Below are 19497 nucleotides of genomic sequence, written 5' to 3'. Positions count from 1 at the left end.
TCATACCGCTCAGGAAGGAGACGCATTCTGTCTCCTAGAGATGAACGTACTTTGGTGCGAAAAGTGCAAATCAATCCCAAAACAACAGCAAAGGACCTTTTGAAGATGCTGGAGGAAACAGGTACAAAAGTATCTATATTCACAGTAAAATGAGTCCTAAATCGACATAACCCGAAAGCCGCTAAGCAAGGAAGAAGCCACTGCTCCAAAACCGGCATAAAAAAGCCAGACTACGGTTGGCAACTGCACATGGGGACAAAGATCGTACTTTTTGGAGAAATGTCCTCTCATCTGATGAAACAAAAATAGAACTGTTTGGCCATAATGACCATCGTTATGTTTGGAGGAAAAAGGGGGAGGCTTGCAATCCAAAGAACACCATCCCAACCGTGAAGCACGGGGGTGCCAGCATCATGTTGTGGGGGTGCTTTGCTGCAGGAGGAACTGGTGCACTTCACAAAATAGATGGCATCATGAGGTTGGAAAATTATGCGGATATATTGAAGGAACATCTCAAGACATCAGTCAGGAATTTAAAGCTTGGTCGCAAATGGGTCTTCCAAATGGACAATGACCCCAAGCATACTTCCAAAGTTGTGGCAAAATGGCTTAAAGGACAACAAGGTCAAATTATTGGAGTGGCCATCACAAAGCCCTGACCTCAATCCTATAGAACATTTTTGGGCAGAATTGAAAAAGAGTGTGGGAGCAAGGAGGCCTACAAACCTGACTCAGTTACACCAGCTCTGTCAGGAGGAATGGGCCAAAATACAACCAACTTATTGTGGGAAGCTTGTGGAAGGCTACCCGAAACGTTTGACCCAAGTTAAACAATTTAAAGGCAATGCTACCAAATACTAATTGAGTGTATGTGAACTTCTGACCCACTAGGAATGTGATGAAAGAAATAAAAGCTGAAATAAATCATTCTCTGTAATATTATTCTGACATTTCACATTCTTAAAATAAAGTGGTGATCCGAACTGACCTAAAACAGGGGCTTTTTACTAGGATTAAATGTCAGGAATTGTGAAAAACTGAGTTTTAATATATTTGGCTAAGGTGTATGTAAACTTCCGACTTCAACTGTATATACAGTACCAGTTAAAAGTTTGGACACACCTACTCTTTCCAGGCTTCAATTTTTACTATTTTCTACATTGTAGAATAATAGTGACGACATCAAAACTATGAAATAACACATATGGAATCATGTTGTAACCAAAAAAGTTAACCGAGATTCTTCAAATTAGCCACCTTTTGCCTTGATGACAGCTTTGCACACTCTTGGCAATCTCTCAACTAACTTGATGAGTTGGTCACCTGGAATACATTTCAATTAACAGGTGTGCCTTGTTAAAAGTTAATTTGTGGAATTTCTTTCCTTCTTAATGTGTTTGAGCCAATCAGTTGTGTTGTCACAAGGTAGGGGTGGTATACAGAAGATAGCCCTACACTAGTCTATCTCCTGTTTCTGTAGCATGAGGCAGCTTGATGTACAAGTACAAGATGCTCTGTCCTTAATTCTGAGTGCCAAGCAGAGAGGCATAGGGTCCCATGTCTAGTCTTTGATATGACTTGACCGGAAATCGAACCTCCAACCTTCCAATCTCAGGGCAGACACTAACCATATTCTGCATGGTCTTTTCTAGTTGCATGCACCAGGAGAGTGACCTAATGAGTTCCCCTTGGATTCATACTGTCAGAGATGATTAATGGCAGCAAAATACACAACGGTGTATTTTTTGCTTATAACGCCAAGTGCAGAAACAGCTTGCGCTGGCAACATGTTGAAATGTCAATAATGATTACATTTTGCAGCTTGCGCTGGTAACATGTTGAAATGTGTTTTCATCAAAGTATCTGCTCTTTCCAGCCATGCTCCTATAGCGCAGTGGTCTGATATTGGCACGCAGCGGTCTGATATTGGCACACAGCGGTCTGATATTGGCACACAGCGGTCTGATATTGGCGCCCAGCGGTCTGATATTGGCACAGTGGTCTGATATTGGCACACAGCGGTCTGATATTGGCACGCAGCGGTCTGATATTGGCACACAGCGGTCTGATATTGGCACACAGCGGTCTGATATTGGCGCCCAGCGGTCTGATATTGGCACGCAGCGGTCTGATATTGGCACACAGTGGTCTGATATTGGCGCACAGCGGTCTGATATTGGCACAGTGGTCTGATATTGGCACACAGCGGTCTGATATTGGCACAGTGGTCTGATATTGGCACAGTGGTCTGATATTGGCACACAGTGGTCTGATATTGGCACAGAGAGGGCTGATATTGGCACACAGCGGTCTGATATTGGCACGGAGAGGGCTGATATTGGCACGCAGCGGTCTGATATTGGCACAGTGGTCTGATATTGGCACGCAGTGGTCTGATATTGGCACAGTGGTCTGATATTGGCACACGCGGTCTGATATTGGCACACAGCTGTCTGATATTGGCACACAATGGTCTGATATTGGCACACAGTGGGCTGATATTGGCACACAATGGGCTGATATTGGCACGGAGAGGTCTGGTATTGGCACACAATGGTCTGATATTGGCACGCAGCGGTCTGATATTGGCACAGTGGTCTGATATTGGCACACAGTGGTCTGATATTGGCACGGAGAGGTCTGGTATTGGCACACAATGGTCTGATATTGGCACGCAGAGGTCTGGTATTGGCACACAATGGTCTGATATTGGCACGCAGCAGTCTGATATTGGCACAGTGGACTGAAATTGGCACGCAGCAGTCTGATATTGGCACAGTGGGCTGATATTGGCACACAGCGGTCTGATATTGGCACACAGCGGTCTGATATTGGAACACAGCGGTCTGATATTGGCACACAGCGGTCTGATATTGGCACGCAGCGGTCTGATATTGGCACACAGCGGTCTGATATTGGCACACAGTGGTCTGATATTGGCACAGTGGTCTGATATTGGCACACAGCGGTCTGATATTGGCACACAGTGGTCTGATATTGGCACAGTGGTCTGATATTGGCACACAGCGGTCTGATATTGGAACACAGCGGTCTGATATTGGTACAGTGGTCTGATATTGGCACACAGAGGGCTGATATTGGCGCACAGCGTTCTGATATTGGCACGCAGCGGTCTGATATTGGCACACAGCGGTCTGATATTGGAACACAGTGGTCTGATATTAGCAGGCAGCGGTCTGATATTGGCACACAGCGGTCTGATATTGGCACACAGCGGTCTGATATTGGCACGGAGAGGGCTGATATTGGCACACAGTGGTCTGATATTGGCACAGCGGTCTGATATTGGCACACAGTGGTCTGATATTGGCACGCAGCGGTCTGATATTGGCACGGAGAGGGCTGATATTGGCACACAGTGGTCTGATATTGGCACAGCAGTCTGATATTGGCACACAGTGGTCTGATATTGGCACGCAGCGGTCTGATATTGGCACACAGCAGTCTGAAATTGGCACGGAGAGGGCTGATATTGGCACGGAGAGGGCTGATATTGGCACGCAGAGGGCTGATATTGGCACGCAGCGGTCTGATATTGGCACGGAGAGGGCTGATATTGGCACACAGTGGTCTGATATTGGCACAGCAGTCTGATATTGGCACACAGTGGTCTGATATTGGCACGCAGCGGTCTGATATTGGCACACAGCAGTCTGAAATTGGCACGGAGAGGGCTGATATTGGCACGGAGAGGGCTGATATTGGCACGCAGAGGGCTGATATTGGCACACAGCGGTCTGATATTGGCACAGCGGTCTGATATTGGCACGGAGAGGGCTGATATTGGCACACAGCAGTCTGATATTGGCACGGAGAGGGCTGATATTGGCACAGCGGTCTGATATTGGCACGCAGCGGTCTGATATTGGCACACAGCGGTCTGATATTGGCACACAGCGGTCTGATATTGGCACACAGCGGTCTGATATTGGCCCGCAGCGGTCTGATATTGGCACACAGCGGTCTGATATTGGCACAGCGGTCTGATATTGGCACGCAGCGGTCTGATATTGGCACACAGCGGTCTGATATTGGCACACAGCGGTCTGATATTGGCACACAGCGGTCTGATATTTCAATATATTTCAATATAATATATTTCAATTTACAAAAAAAAAACAATGACGTTTTCGTCTTTTGAGCTTCTAGTCATGAAATCTATGCAGCCTACTCACTCACTTTTTATAGCTACTGTTTACAGGCCTCCTGGGCCATATGCAGTGTTCCTCACTGAGTTCCCTGAATTCCTATCGGATCTTGTAGTCATAGCAGATAATATTCTAATTTTTGGTGACTTTAACATTCACATGGAAAAGTCCACAGACCCACTCCAAAAGGCTTTCGGAGCCATCATCGACTCAGTGGGTTTTGTCCAACATGTCTCTGGACCTACTCACTGCCACAGTCATACTCTGGACCTAGTTTTGTCCCATGGAATAAATGTTGTGGATCTTAATGTTTTTCCTCATAATCCTGGACTATCGGACCACCATTTTATTACGTTTGCAATCGCAACAAATAATCTGCTCAGACCCCAACCAAGGAGCATTAAAAGTCGTGCTATAAATTCTCAGACAACCCAAAGATTCCTTGATGCCCTTCCAGACTGCCTCTGCCTACCCAAGGACGTCAGAGGACAAAAATCAGTTAACCACCTAACCGAGGAACTCAATTTAACCTTGCGCAATACCCTAGATGCAGTTGCACCCCTAAAAACTAAAAACATCTGTCATAAGAAACTAGCTCTCTGGTATACAGAAAATACACGAGCTCTGAAGCAAGCTTCCAGAAAATTGGAACGGAAATGGCGCCACACCAAACTGGAAGTCTTCCGACTAGCTTGGAAAGACAGTACCGTGCAGTATCGAAGAGCCCTCACTGCTGCTCGATCATCCTATTTTTCCAACTTAATTGAGGAAAATAAGAACAATCCGAAATTTATTTTTGATACTGTCGCAAAGCTAACTAAAAAGCAGCCTTCGCAAATGGAGGATGGCTTTCACTTCAGCAGTAATAAATTTATGAACTTCTTTGAGGAAAAGATCATGATCATTAGAAAGCAAATTACAGACTCCTCTTTAAATCTGGGTATTCCTCCAAAGCTCCATTGTCCTGAGTCTACACAACTCTGCCAGGACCTAGGATCAAGGGAGATAGTACTATACTATACTACTACTACTATTTAGTACTATATCTCTTGACACAATGATGAAAATAATCATGGCCTCCAAACCCTCAAGCTGCATACTGGACCCTATTCCAACTAAACTACTGAAAGAGCTGCTTCCTGTGCTTGGCCCTCCTATGTTGAACATAATAAACGGCTCTCTATCCACCGGATGTGTACCAAGCTCACTAAAAGTGGCAGTAATAAAGCCTCTCTTGAAAAAGCCGAATCTTGATCCAGAAATTATAAAAAACTATCGGCCTATATCGAATCTTCCATTCCTCTCAAAAAAAATTGAAAAAGCTGTTGCACAGCAACTCACTGCCTTCCTGAAGACAAACAATGTTTACGAAACGCTTCAGTCTGGTTTTAGACCCCATCATAGCACTGAGACTGCACTTGTGAAGGTGGTAAATGACCATTTAATGACGTCAGACCGAGGCTCTGCATCTGTCCTCGTGCTCCTAGATCTTAGTGCCGCTTTTGATACCATCGATCACCACATTCTTTTGGAGAGATTGGAAACCCAAATTGGTCTACATGGACAAGTTCTGGCCTGGTTTAGATCTTATCTGTCGGAAAGATATCAGTTTGTCTCTGTGAATGGTTTGTCCTCTGACAAATCAATTGTAAATTTCGGTGTTCCTCAAGGTTCCGTTTTAGGACCACTATTGTTTTCACTATATATTTTACCTCTAGGGCATGTCATTCGAAAACATAATGTTAAATTTCACTGCTATGCGGACGACACACAGCTGTACATTTCAATGAAACATGGTGAAGCCCCAAAATTGCCCTCGCTAGAAGCCTGTGTTTCAGACATAAAGAAGTGGATGGCTGCAAACTTTCTACTTTTAAACTAGGACAAAACAGAGATGCTTGTTCTAGGTCCCAAGAAACAAAGAGATCTTCTGTTGAATCTGACAATTAATCTGGATGGTTGTACAGTCGTCTCAAATAAAACTGTGAAGGACCTCGGCGTTACTCTTGACCCTGATCACTCTTTTGAAGAACATATCAAGACTGTTTCAAGGACAGCTTTTTTCCATCTACGTAACATTGCAAAAATCAGAAACTTTCTGTCCAAAAATTACGCAGAAAAATTAATCCATGCTTTTGTTACTTCTAGGCTGGACTACTGCAATGCTCTACTTTCCGGCTACCCGGATAAAGCACTAAATAAACTTCAGTTAGTGCTAAATACGGCTGCTAGAATCCTGACTAGAACCCAAAAATTTGATCATATTACTCCAGTGCTAGCCTCCCTACACTGGCTTCCTGTTAAGGCAAGGGCTGATTTCAAGGTTTTACTGCTAACCTACAAAGCATTACATGGGCTTGCTCCTACCTATCTTTCCGATTTGGTCCTGCCGTACATACCTACACGTACGCTACGGTCACAAGACGCAGGCCTCCTAATTGTCCCTAGAATTTCTAAGCAAACGGCTGGAGGTAGGGCTTTCTCCTATAGAGCTCCATTTTTATGGAATGGTCTGCCTACCAATGTGAGAGACGCAGACTCAGTCTCAACCTTTAAGTCTTTACTGAAGACTTATCTCTTCAGTAGGTCCTATGATTAAGTATAGTCTGGCCCAGGAGTGTGAAGGTGAACGGAAAGGCTGAAGCAACGAACCGCCCTTGCTGTCTCTGCCTTGCCGGTTCCCCTCTTTCCACTGGGATTCTCTGCCTCTAACCCTTTTACAGGGGCTGAGTCACTGGCTTACTGGTGTTCTTCCATGCCGTCCATGGGAGGGGTGCGTCACTTGAGTGGGTTGAGTCACTGACGTGGTCTTCCTGTCTGGGTTGGCGCCCCCCCTTGGGTTGTGCCATGGTGGAGATCGTTGTGGGCTATACTCGGCCTTGTCTTAGGACGGTAAGTTGGTGGTTGGAGACATCCCTCCAGTGGTGTGGGGGCTGTGCTTTGGCAAAGTGGGTGGGGTGATATCCGGCCTGTTTGGCCCTGTCCGGGGGTATCATCGGATGGGGCCACAGTGTCTTCTGATCCCTCCTGTCTCAGCCTCCAGTATTTATGCTGCAGTAGTTTATGTGTCGGGGGGCTAGGGTCAGTCTGTTACATCTGGAGTATTTCTCTTGTCTTATCCGGTGTCCTGTGTGAATTTAAATATGCTCTCTCTAATTCTCTCTTTCTCTCTTTCTCTCTTTCTGTCTTTCTCTCGGAGGACCTGAGCCCTCGGACCATGCCTCAGGACTACCTGGTATGATGACTCCTTGCTGTCCCCAGTCCACCTGGCCGTGCTGCTGCTCCAGTTTCAACTGTTCTGCCTGCGGCTATGGAACCCTGACCTGTTCACCGGACGTGCTTGTTGCACCCTCGACAACTACTATGATTATTATTATTTGACCATGCTGGTCATTTATGAACATTTTAACATTTTAACATCTTGACCATGTTCTGTTATAATATCCACCCTGCACAGCCAGAAGAGGACTGGCCACCCCTCATAGCCTGGTTCCTCTCTAGGTTTCTTCCTAGGTTTTTGGCCTTTCTAGGGAGTTTTTCCTAGGGAGTTTTTCCTAGCCACCGTGCTTCTTTCACATGCTTTGCTTGCTGTTTGGGGTTTTAGGCTGGGTTTCTGTACAGCACTTTGAGATATCAGCTGATGTACGAAGGGCGATATAAAAATAAATTTGATTTGATTTGATATTGGCACAGAGAGGGCTGATATTGGCACGCAGCAGTCTGATATTGGCACACAGCGGTCTGATATTGGCACACAGCAGTCTGATATTGGCACACAGCAGTCTGATATTAGAACGCAGCGGTCTGATATTGGCACACAGCGGTCTGATATTGGAACACAGCGGTCTGATATTGGCACAGTGGTCTGATATTGGCACGCAGCGGTCTGATATTGGCACACAGTGGTCTGATATTGGCCCGCAGCAGTCTGATATTGGCACACAGTGGTCTGATACTGGCACAGTGGTCTGATATTGGCACGCAGTGGTCTGAGAATTGGCACGCAGCGGTCTGATATTGGCACGCAGTGGTCTGATATTGGCGCACAGCAGTGGTCTGATATTGGCACAGAGAGGGCTGATATTGGCACACAGAGGGTTGATATTGGCACAGTGGTCTGATATTGGCACGGAGAGGGCTGATATTGGCACGCAGCGGTCTGATATTGGCACGGAGAGGGCTGATATTGGCACGCAGCGGTCTGATATTGGCACGGAGAGGGCTGATATTGGCACGCAGCGGTCTGATATTGGCACCTTGAGGGCTGATATTGGCACGCAGTGGTCTGATATTGGCACAGAGAGGGCTGATATTGGCACACAGAGGGCTGATATTGGCACGCAGTGGTCTGATATTGGCACGCAGAGGTCTGATATTGGCACGCAGCGGTCTGATATTGGCACGCAGTGGTCTGATATTGGCACAGTGGTCTGATATTGGCACAGTGGTCTGATATTGGCACAGTGGTCTGATATTGGCACACAGTGGTCTGATATTGGCGCACAGTGGTCTGATATTGGTGCGCAGTGGTCTGATATTGGCACACAGTGGTCTGATATTGGCACACAGTGTTGGCAATGAGAGTCTAATGAAATTAAATTAAATCAAGTTTATTTGTCACGTGCGCGGAATACAACAGGTGTAGACCTTACAGTGAAATGCTTACTTACAGGCTCTAACCAATAGTACAAAAAAGGTGTTAGGGGAACAATAGGTAAGTAAAGAAATAAAACAACAGTAAAAAGACAGGCTATATACAGTAGCGAGGCTATATACAGTAGCGAGGCTATAAAAGTAGCGAGGCTACATACAGACACCGGTTAGTCAGGCTTATTGAGGTAGTATGTACATGTAGATATGGTTAAAGTGACTATGCATATATGATGAACAGAGAGTAGCAGTAGTGTAAAAGAGAGGTTGGCGGGTGGTGGGACACAATGCAGATAGCCCGGTTAGCCAATGTGCGGGAGCACTGGTTGGTCGGGCCAATTGAGGTAGTATGTACATGAATGTATAGTTAAAGTGACTATGCATATATGATAAACAGAGAGTAGCAGCAGAGTAAAAAGAGGGGTTGGGGGGGAGCACACAATGCAAATAGTCCGGGTAGCCATTTGATTACCTGTTCAGGTCTTATGGCTTGGGGGTAAAAACTGTCGAGAAGCCTTTTTGTCCTAGACTTGGCACTCTGGTACCGCTTGCCATGTGGTAGTAGAGAGAACAGTCTATGACTGGGGTGGCTGGGGTCTTTGACAATTTTTAGGGCCTTCCTATGACACCGCCTGGTGTAGAGGTCCTGGATGGCAGGCAGCTTAGCCCCAGTGATGTACTGGGCCGTACGCACTACCCTCTGTAGTGCCTTGTGGTCAGAGGCCGAGCAATTGCCGTACCAGGCAGTGATGCAACCAGTCAGGATGCTCTCAATGTTGCAGCTGTAGAACCTTTTGAGGATCTCAGGACCCATGCCAAATCGTTTTAGTTTTCTGAGGGGAATAGGATTTGTCGTGCCCTCTTCACGACTGTCTTGGTGTGTTTGGACCATTCTAGTTTGTTGTTGATGTGGACACCAAGGAACTTGAAGCTCTCAACCTGCTCCACTACAGCCCCGTCGATGAGAATGGGGGCGTGCTCGTTCCTCAATTTCCTGTAGTCCACAATCATCTCCTTAGTCTTGGTTACGTTGAGGGATAGGTTGTTATTCTGACACCACCCGGCCAGGTCTCTGATTGGATAGATAGAATGTGGATCCCCAGCCTGCTGGCTTAAGTCATGTGTTTAAGTGTATTTTTTTCATTTATGTCCAGACGACAGATCATTTTAACTATAAACATCTGTTTATAACCATAAAGCATTGTGGGTGAGAGGACCATATGAAAAAGAGACAAAGCTAATTAGGATTGAGATAACACCATAATCACCTCCTTTTGAGACACTGATGTTCCCCCTGGGAAAATTATTGTCATTATATTCTATGTTATTCTATTCTATGTTATTCTATGCTAATCTATTATATGTTACTATATTCTATGTTATTCATTTCTATGTTATTCTGTTCTATGTTATTCTATGTTACTCCATTCTATGTTATTCTATTCTATGCTATTCTATGTTATTCTATTCTATGTTATGCTATTATATGTTATTCTATTATATGCTATTCTATTCTATGTTATTCTATTCTATGCTATTTTATGTTATTCTATTCTATGCTAATCTATTATATGTTACTCCATTCAATGTTATTCTATTCTATGTTATTCTATTCTATGCTATTCTATGTTATTCTATTCTATTCTATGTTATTCTATGCTATTCTATTTTATTTTTATTCTATGTTATTCTAATCTATAACATTTTGACAAACTCAAGAAACAGACATGAAAAGATAATTAGCTAAAACATCTCTGAAGGCCCTAGTGGTATATTGTAGGGCATGTGTAACTACAGTGAATTTGCATAAAGGAAATGCATTATGTCCAAACATCAGGTCTCGAACAGTGAAAATCATGTTTTTCATTCAATTGGATGATATTTGGATGAAACCAGTTCAAAGTAGGGTGACCCAAGTATGAAAAATAACTGTAGCTGGAACATTGATCAAGTTTGATAATAAAGTTACTGGTCCCCTGCGTCAAACATTTACATTTTAGCAGACACTCTTATCCAGAGCAACTTACAGTAGTGAATGCATACATTTCATTTTTTATTTTATTTTCTTCTTTTTTTTCATACTAGCCCCCCGTGGGAATCGAACCCACAACCCTGGCGTTGCAAACACCACACTCTACCAACTGAGCCACTGAACACTTGGATTCAGGAGGCAGACATTAGCAAGGATTTACTTCCAGGCTTTATGCAACATCACATAAAGCCGGGAATGTAATACACTAATAGTAGCATCTTGTCATATTTAGTCATTTAAATATGTACTGCCTTAAAACCGTCATCACATGTGTGCTTACGCCTTACTTTGGCTTTGTTTACAAACTGTAAGCTAGCTACTAGCTCAAGCAGAACGTACGACCAAAGATACTGGGAACCGTTCATCTGTGGCGTGACTGTTAGCTAGCAAGCTACTTACCAGCATGTGTTGTGACTGGATGCCAGAAGAATGAAGACATCGGACAGCAGTGGCAGCTTTTCATTTTAGCTGGACAGGCTGAAAAATTACGATCATGTCACACGGCATGTGCAGTGCCCATTTCGAACGAATCTACATTATCAATTGGGGAGAACATTCGATGGGTCTTGCCGGGTAGCTAATCCTGAAGGTGGATGCTGTACCATCATTGACAGTGGAGCTTGCAAGCGCTGACCATAATGGAAGTATCAGAGTTTGATGAGTCTGACACGGTAGCCAACATTTTGGAGGGTTCAGGGGGCTAACGTTGAATAATGCAACTGTGGCTGTGGCTGCTTTGACTTTCAAAAGATATATTGTAACATATACTGTTCAAAACCACACCTGAGAGTCTATATGGTTTTAGTTCTTCCATCCCGACAGGCACAGCGGTCTAAAGCACTGCATCTCAGTGCTAGAGGCGACACTACAGACCCTGGTGTGATCCCGGTCTGTATCACAACCAGCCGTGATCGGGAGTACCATAGGGCGGCGCACAATTGGCCCAGCATCGTCCGGGTTAGGGGAGGGTTTGGCTGGGCTAGGCCGTCATTGTAAAATAAGAATTTGTTCTTAACTGACTTGCCTAGTTAAATAAAGGTTAAACAATTATAAATAAATAAAATCCCTAAGACCCTGACATTGAGTGTGAGATGCTGCATCTACTTCCAGGCAACCGCCACAGCAGGAATGTTGTGATACAAAATAAGCTTTCCCAACGCAACGCAGACAGGCTCCTGGATCTCCTCTTTAATGAGTTCACCAGCGCCGTGATCCAGCACTGTATGTGGGGAAGCTGTGCGAGCTGTCCATCCCAGGACCCATGTCTACCCAGTGTGAGAGGCCTGAGCTGTCCATCCCAGGACCCCTGTCTACCCTGTCTGAGAGGCCTGAGCTGTCCATCCCAGGACCCCTGTCTACCCTGTCTGAGAGGCCTGACAAGGAGGAGGCCATAGCTGGATTTGTCTCCCGCTTCAATCTTGGGGGTGACTGACGCCAAGTGGGTGTCTGAAGACCCTGCTTGATTGAAGTGGGGTACATGGGTCCCTCTCCTCTCCCGCTCCCCTCTCCATCAACAGAGCCTCTTCAACCTCAGGAGGCTAAAGACATTTGGCTTGTTACCTAAAACCCTTACAAATGTTTACAGATGCACAATAAAAAAGAATCATGTTGGGCTGTATCACCACCTGGTACAGCAACAGCACCGCCCACAACAGCAAGGCTCTCCAGAGGGTGGTGCGGTCTGCCCAATGCATCACCGGGGGCAAACTACCTGCCCTCCAGGACACCTACACCACCTGATGTCATAGGAAGGCCAAAAAGATAATCAAGGACATCAACCACCCGAGCCACTGCCTGTTCACCCCGCTATCATCCAGAAGGCGAGGTCAGTACAGGTACATCAAAGCTGGGACCGAGAGACTGAAAAACAGCTTCTATCTCAAGGCTGCTAAACAGCCATCACTAGCACATTAGAGGCTGCTGCCTACAGGCATAGACTAGGAATCACTGGCCACTTTAAGGAATGGAACACTAGTCACTTTAATAATGTTTACAAATCTGGCATTACTCATCTCATATGTATATACTGTATTCTATACTATTCTACGGTATCTTAGTCCGTTCCGCTCTGACATCGCTCGTCCATATGTATATAGTCTTAATTCATTCCTACTTAGATTTGTGTGTTGGGTATATGTTGTGTAATTTGTTAGAAATTACTTGTTAGATATTACTGCACTGTCGGAGCTAGAGGCACAAGCATTTCCCTACACCCGCAATAACATCTGCTAATCACGTGTATGTGACCAATAAAAATATGATTTGATCTATCTCTGTAGTTGGAGTGCATTTCCTAAAGCATAAACTTTTACATGAAATCATATCATATTGTTACTTTTTTTCAAGCATTCAGACGGGAGAGAAGTGTTACTAATTGTACAAGTCAATGAGTCCTGCACACTGTAGGGTGGCCGGGTGACATTACGAGGCTAAATCAGTCTGATTCATTTCATGTCTAAGATTCTAATCCAGTATCCAATAGGATTCCTACAAAGTCTCCAGTAGATCAAAACAACCTTGAGTAAAGAGCCTGTAAAAAAAACACTTGATTCAACACAGAATACATCCGAAGAACCAGACTGAGAGGGTGGTGCTAGTTGAACCCTATTACCCACAACACCAGGAGGAAACAAACTCGCTCACCAAAGTTGGACAGGAAATAAATGAATCATTCTCCTAGGGTCATAGTGTGCAATGCACAGTCACTAGTCAGTCAATCCTGCTGTCAGAGAGAGGTGAAATTGATGCTGTGTAAGAGACATGGTTTGACGCAGATGTACAAACTTGAACTCTGGGAAATTGATGGTTTCAACACCTAAACCAAGACAAGGTCAAAGGGGAGGGGGTGTGACACTTTATAAAAGAGAGGACATTTCTGCACACAACCTCCCATTCATAGAGGTACCACCTGAATTACACACAACCTCCCATTCATAGAGGTACCACCTGAATTACACACAACCTCCCATTCATAGAGGTACCACCTGAATTACACACAACCTCCCATTCATAGAGGTACCACCTAAATTGGACACAACCTCCCATTCATAGAGGTACCACCTGAATTACACACAACCTCCCATTCATAGAGGTACCACCTGAATTACACACAACCTCCCATTCATAGAGGTACCACCTGAATTACACACTCTCCCATTCATAGAGGTACCACCTGAATTGGACACAACCTCCCATTCATAGAGGTACCACCTGAATTACACACAACCTCCCATTCATAGAGGTACCACCTGAATTACACACAACCTCCCACTCATAGAGGTACCCACTGAATTACACACAACCTCCCATTCATAGAGGTATCCACCTGAATTACACACAACCTCCCATTCATAGAGGTATCCACCTGAATTGCACACAACCTCCCATTCATAGAGGTACCACCTGAATTACACACAACCTCCCACTCATAGAGGTACCACCTGAATTACACACTCTCCCATTCATAGAGGTACCACCTGAATTACACACAACCTCCCATTTATAGAGGTACCACCTGAATTGGACACAACCTCCCACTCATAGAGGTACCACCTGAATTACACACAACCTCCCATTCATAGAGGTACCACCTGAATTACACACAACCTCCCATTCATAGAGGTACCACCTGAATTGGACAGAACCTCCCATTCGTAGAGGTACCACCTGAATTGCAGTGTTTGTGGCGATGGCTTACACCTAAACGATTACCAAGACAAGTTGGATCAATTATAGCAATTATTCCCCCCTCAATCCAATTCAGAATATCAACATATCCAACATCCAACGGACAGCCTTGATACTATCAGAGCAAAATAGGTTAATGCTGGGATTATTATCATGGGTGATTTGAACAATGTTAATGTGTCTGGATTGAATGGGAATGGATTACAACCACTTGTTAACATTCCAACAAGACAGAATGCCATCCTTGACATTTATAATACCCCTACAACAATAAGTATGTTTACATGCACACAAATAATTAGATATTAAACTGAATATGGCAGTAGGCAGATTATGTATTAGTCACATAAACACCTTAGTCTGCTTATATTAACCGGTGCACGGTCAAAATCAAAGTAAGCATATGCCGATTAAAATGCATGGTTTTCAGAGCAATCTTTCTAATTATTAGGACATGTAAACATTTTAATCGGCGCCCCAGCGGTGTATTTCATCTGCGCTTGCGCCAGCACCTGTAGTGCAAGTCTCCCTCTTGGCATTGAGAGAAAGCCAAGAGCGTGCAAAGCTGTCATCAAGGCAAAGGGTGGCTACTTTGAAGAATCTAAAATATATTTAGATTTTTTTTAACACTTCTTTGGTTATTACATGATTCCATATGTGTTATTTCATAATTTTGATGTCTTCACTAATATTGTACAATATCGAAAATAGTGAAAATAAAGAAAAACCTTTGAACGAGTAGGTGTGTCCAAACTATTGACTGGTATTGTATACAGTTGAAGTCGGAAGTTGACATACACCTTAGCCAAATACATTTAAACTCAGTTTTTCACAATTCCTGACATTTAATCAGAGTAAAAATTCCCTGTCTTAGGTCATTTAGGATCACCACTTTATTTTTAAAATGTGAAATGTCAGAATAATAGCAGAGAGAATTATTTATTTCAACTTTTATTTTTTGCATCACATTCCCAGTTGGTCAGAAGTTTACATACACTCAATTAGTATTTGGTAGCATTGCCTTTAAATTGTTTAACTTGGTTAAAACGTTTTGGGAAGCCTTCCACAAGCTTCCCACAATAAGTTGGGTGAATTTTGGCCCATTCCTCCTGACAGAGCTGGTGTAACTGAGTCAGGTTGGTAGGCCTCCTTGCTCGCTCACATTTTTTCAGTTCTGCCCACAAATGTTCAAAATAATTGAGGTCAGGGCTTTGTGATGGCCACTCCAACACCTTGACTTTGTTGTCCTTTAAGCCATTTTCTCACAACTTTGGAAGTATGCTTGGGGTCATTGACCATTTGGAAGACCCATTTGCGACCAAGCTTTAACTTCTGACTGATGTCTTCAGATTTTGCTTCAATATATCCACATAATTTTCCATCCTTATGATGCCATCTATTTTGTGAAGCGCACCAGTCCATCCTGCAGAAAAACACCCCCACAAAATGATGCTGCCACCCCCGTGCTTCACGGTTGGGATGGTGTTCTTCAGCTTGCAAGCCTCCCCCTTTCTCCTCCAAACATAACGATGGTCACTTTGGCCAAACAGTTCTATTTTTGTTTCATCAGACGAGAGGACATTTCTCCAAAAAGTATGATCTTTGTCCCCATGTGCAGTTGCAAACTATAGTCTGGCTTTCATATGGCGGTTTTGGAGCAGTGGCTTCTTCCTTGCTGAGCGGTCGATATAGGACTCATTTCACTGTGGATATAGATACTTTTGGACCCGTTTCCTCCAGCATCTTCATAAGGTCGTTTGATGTTGTTCTGGGATTGATTTGTACTTTTCGCACCAAAGTATGTTCATCTCCAGGAGACAGAACGCGTCTACTTCTTGAGCGGTATGATGGCTGCATGGTCCCATGGTGTTTATACTTGCATACTATTGTTTGTACAGATGAACGTGGTACCTACAGGCGTTTGGAAATTGCTCCCAAGGATGAACCAGACTTGTGGAGGTCCACCATTTTTTTTCTGAGGTCTTGGCTGATTTCTTTGATTTTCCCATGATGTCAAGCAAAAAGGCACTGAGTTTGAAGGTAGGCCTTGAAATACATCCACAGGTACACCTCCAATTGACTCAAATGATGTCAATTTACCTATCAGAAGCTTCTAATGCCATGACATCATTTTCTGGAATTTTCCAAGCTGTTTAAAGGCACAGTCAACTTAGTGTTTGTAAACTTCTGACCCACTGGAATTGTGATACAGTGAATTATAAGTGAAATAATCTGTCTGTAAACAATTGTTGGAAAGATTACTTGTGTAATACACAAATTAGATGTCCTAACTGACTTGCCAAAACTATAGTTTATTAACAAGACATTTGTGGAGTGGTTGAAAAACGAGTTTCAATGACTCCAACCTAAGTGTATGTAAACTTCCGACTTCAACTGCATATACATCATTTTTACTCATCTACCAATAGGTGCCCTTCTCTGCGGGCATTACAAAACCTCCCTGGTGTTTGTGGTTGAATCTGTGTTTGAAATGTAGATAATTGTACAGAGATACAGCGATGAGGTAGACATTCAAAAATCATGTTAAACACTATTACTGCACACAGAGTGAATCCATGCAACTTACTATGTGACTTGTTATGCAAACTCCTGAACTGATTTAGGCATGCCATACTTATTGACTCAAGACATTTCAGCTTTTCATTTTTAATTAATTTGTACAAATTTCTAAAAACCTAACTCCACTTTGACATTATGGGTTTGTTGTGTCTAGGCCAGTGACAAACAATCTCCATTTAATCCATTTTAAATTCAGGTTGTAACACAACTAAATGAGGAAAAACACATTGGCCCATTTTTTTCCTCAAGGCCCCCAATATTAGCCAGATCATTTTGCGCAACAACAAAAAAACAAACAAGTTAGACAGTCCCACTAGGCAACAAAAAAAAATGATTTGTTTGGCAATCTCAAGGCATTCAGTTTGGAGACATGTTGGCTATAACCAAGTATAATGCACGCGCCGCGGTTAGAAGAAAATGACTTGTATGATTTCAACTATTTTATTGTCAGTGGTCTTATCTCTGCGGTCCCGTAATTACATACCAGTCTGCTCTTCAGAAGCAGTCTGTGAAATGTTAAAATAACCAAAAGAAACAGCCTACTTAAACAAGTTCATTGCATTTGGATAAGCAAACGTTAGATAAAACTACGGCAGGGTACCCCACCTGGCCCACTGGTGATTTTGTTTGCCCCCCCCCCCCCCCCCCCCCCCCAAGTTTTTTTTGTTGTTGACATAAAACACTGTAAAAACACCAGCAAATCAGCTCAAAGTGATTTTCATTTTGGAAATGTATTCCAAAGTATTCCCCGCATAATAGAGAGATAGATGTGATCGTATTGATATGTAAGCAAGGTTTGAAATGATTATGTTTGGGCGGTTAACCTCCCCCCAAAAGAAAAATAAAGACAAAAAGCATTATAGGCCTAAACGAATACAATATATGTTCGATATCCTTATAAATCTGTTATAATCAATAACAATCAACAGTTAGTCTACAACAGTGAGTTTTAACGTTTGAGAGGTCCTAGGACGAGCGTAAACATTTCTCACTCCGAGTTCGTTTGTTAATCGCAACAAAGACTCCAACATAAACAGCCATGGGATAACTTTTATCTGTTCCAGGCAAATTCAGCTTGTTTCTTTGTACCGACAACATTATCAATTTACCTGATTTGAGTTATTGACGGGATCCCGACAATAGACTTTCTCAGCTCGACTGGCCTTCGGACACGCTTGTTGATTAAAATTTCCGGATCATTATCGCAAAAAAGTGGATGATTTTCGGTGTATTACAATGGATCTGAGGATCAGCACACAAGGAAAAAAGTTTCAATGTAATTTTTACATCACATCCCGCTTCCGGCCCATAGAGGGAGAAGGAGGTGCGACCATGGGCGCAACATGGCCTCATGCGCACGGTCTCGATTTGGGACATTTGTCTAGGCTATATGACTCCTGTTCCGTTAGGCACTGAAGCACGCATTTTAAGGCAAACTCATGTGATAAATGTAGGCCTAACCTAAGCCTATACTAATCAAGGTTGAGGCCAGTTTCCCTAAATTCCCTGAAATCAGTGATGCCTCTGATGTCATCCCATATTATAGTATAGGGTTTAAAGCGTTTCTAACTAACCTTCTAATCTAGAATAGCCTCAATCATAATCCCTAATCCTCCGTTAAAAACACAGAGAGCCTTTTCAAAATGACTCTGTCAAGGTAACCAACCTACAGACGTAGGACCTTCATTTAATCATTTAATTTGATAAGCAAGAAATGCAAACGTGTGATGTATCTAAGTTTTAAAAAAGCTTCTGAAGTTTGCAATTTCCACTTTAAAATGTCAGATTTGTATGAACCCCATTCAAACATTTCCTTTCATTTTAATCTACATAAAATTTCCTGTGGCTGGAGGATTATTTTCCTGCTGTAGCAAACTGGCTCATATTAAGATCCTACACCTGTACTGTATAGGCCCACTCTGAGTGTCCAGAAACCCCACTTCCAGGCTAGGCCAGCTGTCCAATAAAATCCTATTTGTCATCATCAGTTCACCTTGTCAGTGTTTCATTGGAATTGCCCTCTAACATTGCATTTAATTTAAATTCAGAGTTTACCACAAGATAGCAGTGCTGGAAATTCTTAATAGCTTTTCTCAATGAATAGCCCAACCAACAATACACATTACATTGTGAGTGAAGGTTGTTGAACACAGTCTCAAGAACTTTAGTGATGGAGCCTATAGGAGAGGGAGATTTTGTTGCAACCCCCATTTCAAAAACTTTCTTCTTGCATTGGCACCCTACCAGAATGCAATCATACGACTAGAGTAGACAACATGAGTTATCCGGAACACAATATTATTATTTTTTTTTCATTGCTAAATGCACCTATTTTGATGTGAGGTTGTCCCCTAAATCTGCTTATATTAGTGCTGATCT

The 19497-nt window shown here is 43.4% G+C and overlaps 1 protein-coding gene across 3 annotated transcripts in view; it reads right to left on the bottom strand.

The window, feature by feature from the left end:
• Positions 1-18415, bottom strand: part of ddr2l (discoidin domain receptor family, member 2, like) — a 57371-nt gene extending 38956 nt beyond the window's left edge. Inside the window, exon 1 of one of the 3 annotated variants that reach the window (XM_045706759.2) lies at positions 18228-18415. The gene's annotated coding sequence lies outside the window, so the exon portion shown is untranslated. The remainder of the gene's footprint in view (positions 1-18227) is intronic. The other 2 variants (XM_014172634.3, XM_045706760.2) reach the window with 2 other exon arrangements.
• Positions 18416-19497: the final 1082 nt, after the last annotated feature.

This window comes from Salmo salar, chromosome 24 (assembly GCF_965601325.2).
Source record: "Salmo salar chromosome 24, fSalSal1, whole genome shotgun sequence".
NCBI classification, from domain to species: Eukaryota; Metazoa; Chordata; class Actinopteri; order Salmoniformes; family Salmonidae; genus Salmo; species Salmo salar.
The sequence above is the reverse complement of the archived record's forward strand: the minus strand, read 5'-3'. Positions and strand labels throughout refer to the sequence as shown.